Here is a 17,018-nt window from a genome sequence, read left to right on the forward strand (position 1 = left end):
TGGTGTTCTGAGTAGTGTAGTGAAATCTCATACCCTTCTAATCTATCCCAGCTGGGATGTGAATAATCCCAGGGTATCCACGCTGTAACACTACTCCCCTGTTAGTCACTTAGTTATCAGATCAACAGACCACAAGAAGAAGGGTGAGCAAAGCACAATAAGGTATTTTGACAGAGAGCAATAGAGACCACATATATATAACTTTTATTGCAGTATATTGTTATAATTGTTCTATTTCATTTTTAGCTATTGTTAATCTCTTACTGTGTCTAATTTATAAATTAAGCTTTATCATAGGTATATATGTCTAGAAAAAAACATAGTGTATACAGCATATGGTATTATCTGCAGTTTCAGGCATCCACTGGGGGTCTTGGAACATATCCCCCTCAGATAAAGGGGAGCTACTGTAAACACATAATTTAGGGAGTTTGTTTGGAATTAGATAAAATGATCTTAAAATTTCCATGAAAGAAATAAATCCCAGAGAATAGTCAACTTTTTAAAATAGAAGAATGGCAAAGGGTACTTGCCCTATCCAATACGAGACCATTCTATTAATCCAGTTGTAATTAAGTCAATATGTTAGCCACCTGGAATAGAAAAAGGTCATTGGTACAGAATAGGAAATTCAAAATTATATACCAACATATTTGAGAATTTAATGGGGCAAAAGTACTATTTTAATTCAAAGGAGGAGATTGTTTAAGAAATATGTGTTTTATTAAAAACTTAAGAACAAAAATAAAACAATTATTCTACAGGAAAATCTAGGACACAGGCTATATACAATCTAGGTGGAGAAGACCCTTTGAACTGAAATTAGACAATAAGAAACTATAAATACAAAGATAAGCTTTTTGGCCATTTTTTAAAAAATATGTTAGAAAAGAGAACAAAACACCTATTAAATAAGCAACCAATGTTAAAAAGCACATGCACTGGAGGGGAAAGAGTATTTATATCTATAATATACAATTTGTTTTTCAATTTTACAATAGGGAAAAATAGCCAGGTGTTATAGAGGTGCATGACCCTAGTCCCAGCTACTTGGGAGGCTGAGGCAGGAGGATCACTTACTTGGGCCCAGGAGTTTGAGGTTGTAGTGAGCTATGATGACACCACTGCACTCTAGTCCAGGCAACAGAGCAACACTTTGTCTCAAAAAATTAATTAATTAATTAATTAATTAATTAATTAAAATAATTAAGGAGATATTGAACAGGGAAAAATGAAAAAGTCAGGTAATGCATACTGCTGCCAGGGACTTGGGGGAAAAGAAAGTACTTCCCCACATGACCCTTGAGAATGTGAATGAATTACTAAACTCTTTGGAAAAGATAATCCGGCACTATCTTTATTTAAATTTAGAATGCTCATATATTTCAGCTAAGCCAATTCACTCTTAGGGGTCTCTCCTACGTAAACAAAAACACCATTAACAACAGGAAATATGAGTAAGGGTGTTTATTGCAATACTGTACTAGCAAAAATGGGAAACTGACTAAATGTTCACACACAGGGAAATGGTTGCGCAGCTCTGGTACGTCCACACCCCAAAACTATTATACCGTCATTAGAAAGAAACAACTGGTGACACAGCAAGAGTTCTACAAGGCAATGTAGAGTGAAAAAAGCAAAATGTAGAAAAGGGTATTTAATACAATCCTTTTAAGTGAAAGAGAAATATTGGCTAAGAACTGTGTGTGGGGTGTGCGTGTGTATGTGTGTGTATGTTATATGTACATGTATATGTTGTATGTGTATGATGTTATGAGCATATGTATGTGTCATGTATTTCTGTACAATCGGATAAGCACAGAGAAACACAGAGGTGAGTATACAAGGTTGTCATCTTGGGTTCTTACAGGAGAAGGAGTGATATGAATAAAGTCAGAGTGGGGGAGAATAGAGAAAGAGGGAAGCTACACCAAAAGAAAAGAAAAGAAAAAGAACAAAAAGAAAAGAAATAAAAGACTGCAAAAAAAGAACTCCAGTATATATGATAATGTCACATTTATGTACTTCTGTAAAATGTCATATGTATATGAGTAGTAATGAAAATTCAATTAAAGCAAAAGAAGCAAGCCAGGAAGAAGAGGAACCAGACGCATTTACATAGGAAACCACCACATGACCAAAGAAGGGTATTCCAAAAGTTCCCCCAGAAGTTTGTTCCTTAAAACTTGGGTACCATTTGCCTGTTAAACACACATACAGACAGATTGCCACACAATTCTTTTTTACCCCCCAAATGTCCCTGACGCATATATTACAATGAGTCCTGCAGAACATATTCAACAGGAAATGCCAAGCCTGGTCTCCTCCAGTTGCAGCAGTGACAGTGGCCACAGGTAGGCCCATTCCATATCTTCCTGCCACCAAGGAGGACAGAAGTGGGAACAGGACCAGGTGCTTTGCACAACTCCAGGGAGAACCATTCACATTGTATTCTACATGAGTGCTGCCTCCTAGAGTTGTCCAACCTGTTGATGGCAATGCCAGGACCGCAAGGAGGGATTCCCACACAGATGGTGACGGAGGAGGCTGGAGGGTGAGAGGGTGGAACTGGGACAGAAGCCCAGGACAACAGGGTAACAGCAAGGTGAGATGAGATGGGGTAGGGGGAGGGGAGAGGAAAGGCTAGGCAAGCGTGTGAGGACCACGACGTGACAGGTTTTATAAATCAAGAACTAGCTCTAGATAGCACCTGATGAGCACGTGAAATTTAAACATCATCGTGTAGCAATAGTACAGGCCTAAGTCTTCACTCAACATTTAGTTCTCACATTTCAAAATCCTAATCTTTAATCAGATTTAGGTAAATAATGGGAATGTGAGAACAAGCAAATGTTTTTTTTTTAAAGTTCACTGTTGATTTTTGGAGTCTCTATTGTGCCAGGGTCAAAGTGTTCACAGTCATCTTCTGAAGTCACTTCTATTTTTCAGTAACTTATTGGATGATTTAGGTCCAAATATTTTCCTCTTGCAAATGGAGCCATAGTCTATAATTACAGCTTACCACAAGCCACCCAATTATCCAGTGCTTTTTCAACTGTGTTGTACAAATGTCTGTGGTCAGATTTCTACCCCCATCCACAAAGTCTGAAAAGCCTTCAAACACAGTTGGGAGCCAAGGCTACCCCAGGACTTTTTTTTATTTTAAAAGCACATACATTCTACCTTTCACTATGCATCTCTTCCCTGTCTCTCCTCTCTGTCTAACATGAACTCTTTTACATGGACACAGTGTCATATAATAAGCCTCTGACTTAAGAAGCTTTCAAGAGTATTCATGCTCAACATAGTTTCCAAATTGAATCCTCTCCTGGAATTTAATTGCTAAGCTCTATCGAAGTCCACAGCTGACACACATAACAAACGTAGACTCTCATCAGTGCAGAGCATCCTGTGGCCTAAGCAGACAGTCAGTCATGTCACCTTCAGTGAAACTGAGACCACCAGGCAGAGCTCCTCTCGTATCAAGGGGTTTAGAGGTAGACTCATGATTCTGTGTTGACAGCAAGACTTGTACATCAGCCAAGAGGCTGACCTAAAAGAAGGAGAACTCAAGTACAAGCCAAGGGTTATTTACAGCCTTCTAGCACTCTTAAGGCAGCCTGGCAAGGGCCGCTAGTAAAGCAATAGATATTTTCACTTGTTTCTGATTCTGTCCAACCAGCAGATGAGTCACATAGCTGCAGCCAAGATTACCTGCTCATATTTCCCCCTTGACACAAGTTAATCAGGACAGTGACAGCAGAAGGGGTCAAGAGAGGGAAACACTCAAATATCCAATTGCCAAAGGGAGTGTCGAAAGCGGCACAGTGAGTGAGCGGAGTTGGTGGTTGAGTCAGCCTCTATTCAGTTGGCAGAGAAGAATAAGTGGTTTGTAGTTACAACTTTATTTTTTTTAAGCTAGTTAGAATTGTCTGGTTCAACACTTAAAAAGAAAAATTTGGCTAACCTCCATCTAAAAAGAAACTCTATCAGCACAACCAATTGATTTGGCTGTCAAAATGGAAATGTCTTGGCTGCTATACTGTTTGAAAGTTTATTATTGTGGATTCAGAGGAGGATAAATGTGCATAGTTCACAAATGTTAGCCTGGTAGACACTGTCAAAGATCATCAACTTTAATTCGTCTAAGAAATTTCCTCCACCCCAAGCCCTACTTCTTCCTTGCTGCCCAATTGCTATAAAGCCTTCTTGAAAAACTGCTTATTTCAAAAAAATGGTCATTTCACTAACTTATGCTGATATTATTTAGACTTTAAATTTTGAAAGGTAGCCCTAGCAATGAGCTCCCCCCAAGAAAACAATTAAAAATGAAAAATGCCTTGATTCCCAGAGAAGCGTAAGCTACACGTTTCAAGCAACTGCAATACTCTCTGATTTAGGAAATTATCAAGTGTTGCTTTATAAATGTATTTAGGAACCACAAGGGTTTTTCAGTTGGTCAGAACATTTTCCTATTTAAACATTGATTTAGAACGCTTGCCAAGGAAACCAGGAAATCAAGAGAGCAAAATTATGCAGCACATAAAGAAAGCAGCTGCGTTTCTCCAACCCTAGTAATTTAACCAGTCATTTCTTTAAACAAAAATGAAGAGGGGGAAAAAGGAGCAAATCTGGCAACACTAATCTCATTTCATTACATTGGAAAACCAAAATATCAGTCATCAAACACATTTGATGGAAAACATTTGTCCATTGTGTTGGTATTCTTAAAAGTGAAACCTACAATATGGTATAGGAATTTAATATCAAATTACATTTGAAGGGCCATTTCAGTAATTAAGTGAGAAAATGATTTTTAGCAGATGCCTTTCAGCTTAAAAGCACACCCCAGGCAAAATTCCTCAACATTAAGGAAGATCAACAGTGTCAAAAGATTCAGAAACCTCACACTTACACACACACACGAATATAAGGACAGAGAATGTACACCTTGAACAGTGAAATATAATATATGAGAAAATTCACATTACAAGGTACAGATAAAGTAAGCAGGTTAACTCTTCATCTAACATAACATATAATAAGAAAATTGAGAGAGAGAGAGAGAGAGAGAAACAGGGAGAAAATATCAATCCTTGCCTAAAGATTTATTGCATAATTTTCATGCTGCTGTGTGGTTAGGTACTGTATCCATGTTTAAGATTTCAAATTACATAAATGAAATCTTTTGTGAATATTTGCTTAGTCTCCAGGTTAAGCCTGAGTGGGAGGAACAAGCTGAAAGCTCTCCCTAGGAAGAAAGTGTGATTGGGATTATCATATTCTTCTTTAATTCATATTATCCCTTCATCCAAATTTTTTACAAATAAAAGAGATTTGTACACAAATAGTAATCAAGCAGTTTTGGTTCTTTAATAAACTTTTGAATGTCAGAGAACAGGAGAAGAAGAACTTTTGAAATTACTGATATTTAAATAGCTGCCTATTCCATCCACAATCTGACCAGGCTACATAGAAAGGACATTCAAGTCTTGAAGAAGTAGCAGAAGATAAATTTATCAACTAATATAATACTGATGGCCTTATAATTATTGGAATGATCATTCAGACTACAAAGAATAGAGTTTTCTGGATTCTTTGTTCATCTCTTTGGGTTCCAGGTATATGCCATGATTGCTACCTTTCATCCTAGAGTCTCTTTTAAAGAAAGCCAAAAGGCCACCATTTTAGATATACTGAATGATCCTTGAAAGTACATGTGCTAGGGCAGCCATAACAAAGCACCGCAGACCAAGTAACTTAACAGAAATTTGTTTTAGTCTCCTCGCAGCTCTGGAGGTAAGAAGTCCAAGCTCAAGGTGAGCAGGCTTGGTTTCTTCTGAGACCTCTCTCCTTGGCTTGTAGATGGCCGCCCTCTTCTGGTGTTCTCACACGGTCTTCCCTGTGTGTGTGTCTGTGTCCTAATCTCCACTTCTTATAAGGACACCAGTCATATTAAGTTAGGGCCCACCCACATGAACTCATTTTGCTTTAGTTACTTATTCGAAGGCTCTTTCTACAAATACGGTCACATCCTGAGGCACTGGGGCTTAGGAATTCAATATATGAATTTACGGGGACACAGTTTAGCCCATAACACCTAAAACAAAGTACAGGAAAAAATTCTGTAGAACTTTTTAATCCATTAATAAGCTGAAAAGAGATAAATACTCAGAGTCAAAAACTAAGGGAAGAAGAATCCAGAGATACAACCCCATCACTTAGGCTGGCTTTCACCCTGAGAGCATTTGCCTAACACAGGTGATCTCAAGCTTTGGTTCTCAAGGCTTTTAGGGCACCAAGAACAGAAGTTATATCTCTGGGATGTCTCAGGCAGGGAGTGTAATGGGAGATGCTAACTTCCCACAGCTTCATACAACTGAAATCCCACAGAGAAACTTGAATTCACTTCCCAAGGGACTACAAGGAAAATTGCCTGTATCAATCAGGATGAAGTAAAAATCTCTCTTCTCATAAATACCTTCCATAAATCTAAGTCCATTAAAAAGGAGACTAAAATATGAGCAAGAAACTATTTTGAGTGGGTAAGGAGATTTAAAGAAATAAGAATTTATCAAAATAAAAAAATAGAATAATTGAAACTAAAAACACAAGGGATAAATTTAATAGATCAGATGCGACTAAACAGAAAATTACAGAACTAGAAAATATTTCCAAAAGAATTATTTCAATGCAGCACAGAATAAAGAAATAGAAAATATAAAAAGTACTTAAGTGATAGAGAATAAAGTTGTAATTTCTATCGCATATCTAATCCACATTTTGGCATTTCCAGAAAAATGCAAACTGAGACAATAGTTGAATTGTGGAGAATATTCCAGACCTACCTAAAAAACAAAAATCAGTCTAGAAATTTTAAACATTCACTAAAATACAACCAAGGTAAATAAAAGTGAATCCATACCAAAACCCATCATAGTGAATCTGCAGACATTGCAGCTCAAACACTGATACCACAAAGTGTGGTGCTTTGGCATGCTGAGCCCATTGGAATCAAAGGAAATTGGAAGCTGCCTCAGAACCAAGGACTTTCTGACCTTCTCTTGCCCCCACCCCAATTACAGAAAGGGGCTCTCTCTGGCAGTTCCTTTATCTTACTGAGAAAACTTCTTTCAAAAGAAATGCAATTCTCGGAGTTGTGGGGGGTGGGGGGAGGCGGATGGAGGTATGACTACATGGTGAGTACCAGGCACACTGTCTGGGGAATGGACACGCTTGAGGCTCTGACTCAGGGGGATGGGCGGGACATGGGCAACATATATATAACCTGAGCTTTTGTACCCCCATAATAAGCTGAAATCAAAAAAAAAAAAGAAAAAAAAGAAATCAAAAAAAAAAAGAAATGCAATTCCCTTAAGACCCCCCTTTCTAGGAATCTCATCAAATAATCAGAAAAGATTAACTACCAGAGAAAAGACTAAAAGTTGTCACCACACCCAGACAGATTTTTCATCTATTCTTCCCAGGACAGCTACAAGAGATTACCTAGAAGATTTTATCTGCATAGTAAAACAACCTTTGTTCACAGCAAGTTCTACCTTTCACCTTCCTTCAGTTTGTCCTCATCTCCCACAGAGGTCCGTAAAACTTTGCCCCAGGCTATTCATTACCCCTAAAATCATTTGCTACCCCTTATAATTGCCTACATTTCCCCATTTCCCTCCCCTCCATGAAGAGGGACCTATTTAAGCTTCAGTCATCCGGCCATGCTTTGAGCCTTATATTCTGTATGGCTCCCAGCCACACTTGTACGTTCATAAATTTGTGTGCCTTTTCTCCTGTTAAATTGTCTGGTAGTGTTAGATAGGTAGCAAGGTAGTCCAGGTCTCCTAGGGACAAAAGTGGGTGACATTGCAGTTTACCCCCACCAAATGGGCTTTCAGAAAGGCTCATGGGAGATCTGCATGGCAGTAAGACTCAGGTCATAAAACCCCCAACTCTCGATCAAAGTGGTTCCATGATGACATCTGAACCATGGTAAGCTCCCAATCCAGACACTATAAAACAAGACCCAGACGATAACCAAAGTCACTTTTGCTATGACAATGGATCCAGTCATCATCTGTGGCATATGTATCTCACTCTGTATACCTATATCTTGCTCTTGTTCTGTAATCCTATTTTTCTCTCCTCCATAAACCTCATTGTCATGCTTCCCTTGCTTTCGGTGTGTCTGGTCATTCTTCAGCCAAGAGCACACCAAGAACTGACATTTCAGACTGAAACCTGACAGTGTCAGTTCATTTCAGTGAAAATTCAGAGGGCAGAGGGAAAATTTTCCCTTTGCCCCAACACAGAACACTACCATCAGCAAAAGTAAAACCAGGAAAAAAAAAATTAAGTTGACAGGAACAAGAAGGATTACCTTCAAAGGAATGAAAATTTGACTAAAAACCGGCATTTCAACAACAACATGGAAGTCAGAAGATAAAGGGGGAAATATCTTCAAGATATTGAGAGAAAAATAATTGTCATCTGTAATTCTATATCACCAGGAGTGAAACCTGTGACTTAATTCGACACAATACAGGAAATCTGACCTGGCCTGGACACTGGTAGGATTGACAGATTGAATGCCATGTATGAATGGTATTGAAATAAAAACTTCAGACAAATAAAAACAGAATTTTCTAAAAGCAAATACTTTTTAAAATAAATTTTAATGGATAGTCTTCAGATGGAAGGAAATATATTATTATATAAATCCAGAGCCTAAGATAAAAGAAAAAAGGAAGCACATAGAAAGCAAAAAAAGAGCATAGAAGAGACCAACTCCATGGATAAATTTCAGTCAAATGCTGACTACATAACACAATAATAATAGTAATGTGAGTTAAAAATAGAATTTTGGAGTTTTTTCCGTTTCAAGGAATGGAAGCATGGACAAGTCCACTACTCGGCTTTTTCCCAGCAGATGGATAACACCAGTGGGATGATGAACAAACAAATGAAAAGAAACCTGGATCCCCAAGTGACTGCAGAGACAGTCTACCAATTGACCCACTCACCACAGGACTCATATGTGAAAGAAAAATTGACTTCTAGTATCCTCAAGTCATTGTATTTTTGAAATTAGAGTGTACCCAAATCTAAATTTAGTATTAATTAAATACCCTAAACATTTACTTTTGATAATCCACTTCTGATTTATATGACCATTATAAAACATTTTAAAGAATGCCAGAAAATGTATATACATAATAACATAAACTCAAAATTAAAAAAATAAATAAATGGCATGATTACAAAGAGAAATAAACAAATGTTACACCATGATGGAGAGATTTTAATCATTCTCTCAAGCATGCAAAAAAAATTAATAAGGATGCAGATTATTACCAACACAATTAATGAGCTTGAACTAATGGACAAATTTAGAACATTAACACCAAGAATGGTGAAATACACATACTGTTCTAGCATATGTGGAATATTTATGAAAAATTACTACATACAGCATCATAAAAGTTGTGTTGATAAACTTCAGAGGATTTCTATTTTTACAAACTCTAGTTTATGCATATAACTCAATTAAGTTAGAAATTAATAACAAAATAAGACTAAAAACCAGTATACATTTAGAAATTAAGAAATACATTTCTAAGTATAATAACACATGGTGTGGCAGAGACTGAACAGACACTTACAGTAGCTGTTCTAGGTAGGGCCATGAGCCTCCTTCTTATTCATAGATTGTGAATGAAAGAAATATGACATTTCCAGTCTAAAGCAATTAAGACCAGTTGGATTTCTCTACACACTCACTTTTCTCCTTTCTTCATTTTGTCATCATTTTCCTGACTTTAGAGACAATGTGTTAAAGATGGTACAGGTATAAGATGGAAGAAGCCTGGATTCTTGAGTCACTTATTGCAAGATAGCTACCTTAGAGAACTACCCAACCATGGTATCAGCATTGGACTCTAAGAGGATGAAAAATAAACATTTATTGTTTTAAGCCACAGAGATTTTTGGAGTTGTTTGTTATAGCAGCAAGTACAACTTATCCTGTTATCTTGACCATCTCAACACTTTTAGGACAGACTTTATAAGACTGCAATTGGAGACTGTTGTATTACTTCTCCTTTCTCTCATTGAGTATACAGAGCTCCCTTAAATGCTAGAGAGGGGAGTAAATTCTTAATTAAGATGAGTTCATCATATCGCATAGGGGTTAAGAAGCTTAGTCTTTGGAGTTAGACAGACATGAATTTGAATTGCAGCTCCACCATTTGCTTGAAATGCAATCTTGGGTCAATCACCTTTCTTCTTTCTCTGAGCTCATTTCCTCGTCTGTAAAATAGGAATAGTCCTTTCAATTTTAAGTAGTTGTCTCAGGATTAAATAAAAGAAAAATAGGTAAAATGTGTAGCATGGAGCCTCATGACTGTTCTGCCTTCAGCCCTTCACCACCAGTCCCTGGCCACAGTGTTTTCTCTTCTGCACACCTCCAACTCTGTATGTGATTACACAAGGTCTAAAGGAAACAAAAGTACACCTATAGAGAGTTGGTGCAAAGTCATATTAACAGCCAAGCAACAACATGAAATCCCATGACCTATAGCAGCTGGGTGGTAAAGCTTCCAAGAATACAGCTCCAGCCTAGTGAATCCAGCCCAATTCAGTCATGGCTCCTGCTCTTTGATTAAGGTGAAAGTTTCATTTCTCCTTTCAAATAAGCCCCCCTTTTTTTACTTGGGCAAATTTAGGTAGCAAATTTCTGTTCCTTGCAACCAAGAAAGCTATAGCATTCCCATGTATGGAGATGGGCTCATTCCACCACTTATTTTTTTGTAGGGACTTATAAATTCCTTTGGAATCTTATAAACAGTGGCCTCTTGGCAGCAACATTTAGTTCATCTTACAGAATAATCCAACTGTCTTCACAGGTCAAAACTCCACAAATATCCCTTTAAATAACAGTTGGAAATTATACCATTCGTGTAAAGATAAAAAGAATAATTTAAATTAAAACTCTAAATAAAATAGACTAAATGGGGTTTTGTTTTTTTGAGGTTCTTTTTTTGTTTTTTGTTTTCTGTTTTTGGCTCCAGCCTTATTCAACAACTTGGTAATGTTTTTGTGAAAGCAATATTTTTAAACTCCTCCCAAGACTTTTTACAAAAGCAGAAGCCATGCCCAAAGGCAGCCACTGGATTTATGCAGATCTCTGAGACCAAGGAATGTGAGGTTACTGCTGACAAATTAGGCTTTCATCTACTTGGAAAACTCATGCTGAAAGCATGCAAACCTATACACTAAATTATTTAATGCAATGCCTTTTGCTTGAGGCAATTTGGAGTTGCTGCGTTTAATCACCTCTGATCCAATACTTTGATACCTTGATTAATAAACCCTAGGGGAGAAATCTCTTGAAGAAAGTTGATTGTCAAAGACATTGGGACAATCTGTCTCCTCAGCACTGCCATCTGTGGTTAAGGAGCAAAACAATGGAGATACCTCAGAAACAGTCCTCTAATCAGGTGGTTCTATGAGGAAAGAGGTATCACTGCCGAGATTCTACAGTTTGGTTGGGAGTGGAGCCAATGTCAACTGTTGATTGGGGAAGCCATACTACTGGATGAGATCCAACTGAAAAGTTGAAAAGACCCCCAATATATTTATGTTGAAACCACTAAACATGGAGACCAACCCCCAAGGAAAGGAAGGAAGAAAAGACTTATTATAGGGCTAGGCATGGTGGTTCACACCTGTAATCCTAGCACTCTGGGAGGCCGAGGTGGGAGGATGGCTTGAACTCAAGAGTTCGAGGCAGCTCTGAGCTAGACTGACACCATGGCACTCTTTCCTAGGCAACAGAGTGAGACTCTGTCTCAACAAAAGACTTATTATGCAAAACTACCTCCCTTTCAGTCTCTATCTGGAGTCATACCCACATCCTTTAGATCCTACCTCTAAAATATGTCTCAAACTCTTCCCCTCCTCTCCATTCCTATTATCAATGTCTTCATTCAGGCCATCATAATTTCTCTACCACAGCCTGCTGACTGGCTCATTTATCCAAATATCAGTCCCCTCCAAAACTACTATGTGATCATTCTGTTATGTAATTAGGATCATACAAGACCCTCTTTAAACTTTCTAAAGATATCCTATCCTATACTGCAAAGTTCCTCAGTCATAAAGCCCCAGAAATCACATGTAAATTTTGGTGTATCTGTGAATTTTTTTTTCCTTAATAAAGGCACCATAACTTTCATTAGATTGTCAGGTGGGTCCTTAACCTAAAAAGCTAAAGACAACCAGTCCATATATCAAGTCTAAACTCTTTAGCTTTGAATACAAGATCACCCACAAGCTGCCCACCTTCCCAGTCACACTGCCTGCCACTCCACTGTGGATTCTAACCATATATAATGTTTCCTATCTCTGGGATTTGGACTTAGTAGCTCCTTCTCCCTATGATAGTCACTTAGCAAATTCCTATGGCTGTTTTATTGTCTTTTCCTCCATGGAAAATCTCTGATACTTCCACCCAATGACCAGAGGGAATTAATGACTTTCCCTTTTGTGTTCTCATAGTAATGTTCATAATTCTAAGGCATTTATTCATTGACTACTTATCTGTTTACATGACACTTTTCCTACTAAACAGTGAGCTTTACGAGGGCAAGAATCATGTCTTTTTTGGTTTTGTTTTTTTCTTTTTTATTTTTTTTCTCCCCTCCCCCCAAGAATCATGTCTTAATCACTTCTGTATAAATACCTGCCCAGCCAAAATGGGCCACGACAAAATCTGCTTCCATGAATGTACTGTTATATTCTTATATTGTTTATTATCTGTCATTAATTCTCCACTTTTTCCAGGTAAAGATCCCTGTGAACTGACATTGAGCAACTACAGGGCGACTTATTTACATAGAATACAGTGTGCAATACAGCAGTCCTGCCTTTGGTAATCTAACGGAACCTATAAATCCGTACTCCTAAATATGCATGGTTACACATAACAAGGTTTTACATAGTATATCGGGGGTCTATGTTTTATCTGTAAGGATTCAAGAATGCCAGGTGAAAAACCCCATATCTATGCTAATAAAGTTTCTGTCATCAGAAAGACATAAAATGCATTCTTTTTATTCACCCTCGGTATTTCAATCCCAGTAGCAGAACTAAAACCTTTCCCTAAAAAGAGAAGAAATTTTGAAATCAGATAAAACTGATTTTGAAATTCAACTGCATCACATTAACTGTGTGACCCTAGACCAGTTATTAATAATTAACATGCTGGATCTTACCTCACCTCTACAATGAGAAATAAAAGCTGCCTGATAGGGTTGCATAAAAATTGAATGAGACATCACACATAAAAGGCCTAGAGCCAAGCTGGTCCCCAATAAATGCTAGTACCTTCCTCCCCACCCCACTTCACTGCATGAAACAAAATAAAACAGTTTTAAAATGACAGTTCAGACTATGTTTCTACTCGGGAGGCTAAAGCAGGAGAATCAGCCCAGGAGTTTGAGGTTGCTGTGAGCTAGGCTGACGCCACAACACTCTAGCCTGGGTGACAGAGTAAGACTCTGTCTCAAAATAAATAAATAAATAAAATAACAATAAAAGGGTGAATTCAACAGTAAGATATAAAAATAATAAACATCTGTGCACCAAATAACATATGTCAAAATACATGAAGTACACATTGACAGATTAAAGGAAAAACTAAAAGAAATTTAAAAATTCATAATTATAACTGGAAATTTTAAAATAGTATTTATTTTTTTCCCACAAGTCTATCCAATAAACAGTGAAGCAGAAAAGTAATGGAGGAGGAGTTGGACTCTTTGACTTTTCTTATCTGACTCTTGGCTAGAAAAAGAGATTCTTAAACGAACACAAGAACAATTCTTTAGAAAGTAAGTAGAGAAGATCCACACAGAAACTTCAAGGTGAAAGTGGTTTTTGAAACTGCTATATTTTTGGGAGGAGTGATTTGGTTGAGATTTTTTTTTAGCCCCTTAATTTAGTCCAAAGCATAGAGCAAGATCCAGGAGCTAAGCCACTAACCTTTATCCAGAGCTAGCACCATCTCAGACACAAACCAGATAATTGTTTTAGTAAATGCTTTTGTTTGTAAGCATTTTCAGATAGGGACCTAATATTAGATTGAACCGTATGAAATTGCTGTTTCTGTAGGTCAAAACTGATTGAATATCAGAAATGCTATACATTCTACTTAATATATTTATATATGCTTTAAAATAAAAATAAATTCTTCTTTCAGAGTATTCACACATTGGAACACAAATAATGTTTCCCAGGCACTCCTAAGGGATACAGAGTGTTATTGGTAGAAAGATAATCTCTAATGAATAAAAAATTTCCCCCTCCTAAACCGTTTTCTCACACTGTAGATATCCAGATAATAGATAGGCACAGAATTATAAAAGTGACAGTATATATATTACAATCATATTACAAACATTAGTTTTACAAGTGACCTCCAACAGAGCTCTCTACAGATTTAAACCCTGTAAAATGTTCATCCCCTTAAAATACACTGTCTCAAATGAGTCATTAGTCATTTCAGGTAAACTGAGCCTTTAAGTGAATTAAATCAGATTGAACTGGGTTCCTGTCATTCATCTTGATCTTTAACAAATTCTTCATGACCACTCCATGATCTGTTCTCTGACTGTACTGTTCTTACTTTCCCTTTTTCCCAATTCCCCTTCCCTGATGCTATGCTCTACCAGCTACAGCCACTACAACCTCACACTGGTGTCCAATCTCAGACTTCAGCATCTTAGATTGAACTATTAGCCTCCAATTCATTGATCCATTCTAGGGACAGTATCCCTTTCACAAGTGGTTCTATCCTGTTCAGTTTGCTTAAGGGCAGGCCTTAAACTGGCAAGCTCTCATCGATCAATAAAATGGAAATTTGTTTTTATGATTTATCTCATTTTTTTTTTCTCCTTCAAAATGCCAGGGAGAAAATAAATTAGGGTAGCTGAAACATAATGATTAAACTTTTTTTTCACCTAGAGTGTATGTTAATTATGCTTTAAATACTTTATTAAAACATCAAATATTATATTTAAAGGGTTTTTAAGATATGCTAAAGGTCAAAATATTATTATGAAATTATGCTTATAACTGCTAATAATATAAAATTGTACATGAGAATATATTCTGGAAATTTTTGACAAATTGGCAAGACAAGTATGTGCTATACTTCATTGCTTTCCAGGGTCAAACTTTAACTACTAAGGCAGACTCACTAAAACATAAACTTCCAGAAGTAATTCATCCATTATGATAACTAGGATCAATTTGAGGGTTAAAGGTGAGTCATTCAGGAAATATAGATTTGCTGATGAGATTTTAAAGAGAATCACTTATAAAAAGGACATCACTAAAGCATCTACATTCACAAGAAACTCCTGAATTTTTATACACATAGAACCATCAAGTTCTACAAGAATAGTTCTACAACCATGGAAAGAATTTTTCTTTCTTGGACAAATTCATTGAAGCTAAGAAATAGTCTGAATTAATAGAGAATGTATTTCTCCTCCATATCATGAATAAATATGAAAAGAAAAGAATAAATTATACATTTAAATTTTTTCTTATTGACTTGGTTAAAAAGGCTTATAAATTTTTTAATTTATATTAACATTTTAACTAACATAATTAAACATTTAACAAATACATATTTCTGTTTTTAAATAATTTTATTTTGTTATTGAAGAAATTTTAAATCACTTAAATATTAATTATACTTTCATTTCTGCTCATAAAGAATTAACTATTACAGGAATTACTATCCCACTATGAACATTTAGAAGCATAGATGAAATATTTGAAACAACTGTTTTCAGACGCCAGGAACAGGCAGCACAGGAAATTAATTCCTGAGTGGAAGGAAACAAATCAACTCCATGATGGCCCCCAGCTTACTGCTGGAGGCACTCTCCAGATTGCACTGCCAGGACAGGAAGCTTATCAGTTCTTTCAGAGTTAAGGAGACAGAGATGGGGAGTTCAGGGATGTTGATGCAGCAGGTGTTTGTAGGGCAGCGTGCTGGAAAGGAAAAAGCTACATAGAGAGCTCCAGAGACCTGAAGAGAGTTCCCTTCTAGTCTTTGCTGGAATACTAATCCATGAATGTTTTGAGTAAAACCTCATGAGGCCACAGGAAAAACCACTGGAAATCGGTACGGCAAACAATTCCCAGAGCTAAAACAAAGTGGGGGATAGTTTGCATTTCACCAGCCACAGTGAAGAGACTTCATAATATGTAAAGCCTAAAATAGCATCCTTGCTAGAGGTCCTACGTTACTAGTGGGGCTAAATTGTCCCTAGAACAAAGGCTACTCTGGAACTGGCATTACAAAGCCTGAAAACAAGCCTCAGAAGGATAAAACTGATCTCAAATTATGTGCCAGAACACACACAGTCCAACACTCTTTAAAGGAATCCAACAAAAGCTAGTACTCAACCAAGTAAATGTCTTAATGGTTGGCATCCAATAAAAAACTTCTAGGCTTGCAAAGAAACAGGAAAATACACCCTTATCCAGGAGAAAAATCAATTAATATAAATAGAATCAGAAATGATAGAGATGATGGAATTAGCCAGCAGAATCCTTAAAACTGACTTTTAAAATCTTGTAAATATGTGCAAAGTTGTCAAGATACAAAAAAAGAAAAAGCCATATCCGAAATGAATACAAATTAATTGGAGTCTTGATTATTGTGATTCTAATGTGATATGCCAAATATGTCCATGACAGCCTTTGTAAATTAGATATCATTTTTAATCGATTTATATTCTCCTATAAAAACATTCCTTTGGTTCTTTGTTGCCTTCAAAAGAAAACCCAAATTACAGGGCATTTTTTCCCAAAGAAATACTCTAGACCAAAAGGTCAGCAAACCTTTTCTGTAAAGAGCCAGATAGTAAACATTTTTGGCTTTACAGGCCATGCAGAATCTGTCACAATTACTCAACACTGCCTTTGTAGAGTGA

The 17,018-nt window shown here is 36.8% G+C and overlaps 1 long non-coding RNA gene across 1 annotated transcript in view; it reads right to left on the reverse strand.

Moving 5' to 3' along the window:
- Positions 1 to 327: 327 nt before the first annotated feature.
- The window catches only part of LOC123646118, a 72,741-nt gene continuing 56,050 nt past the window's right edge, over positions 328 to 17,018 (reverse strand). The window contains exon 3 of the long non-coding RNA XR_006737797.1: positions 328 to 593. This is a non-coding gene — a long non-coding RNA (uncharacterized LOC123646118). The remainder of the gene's footprint in view (positions 594 to 17,018) is intronic.

The sequence above is a fragment of the Lemur catta genome, chromosome 10, assembly GCF_020740605.2.
Source record: "Lemur catta isolate mLemCat1 chromosome 10, mLemCat1.pri, whole genome shotgun sequence".
Lineage (NCBI taxonomy): Eukaryota > Metazoa > Chordata > Mammalia > Primates > Lemuridae > Lemur > Lemur catta.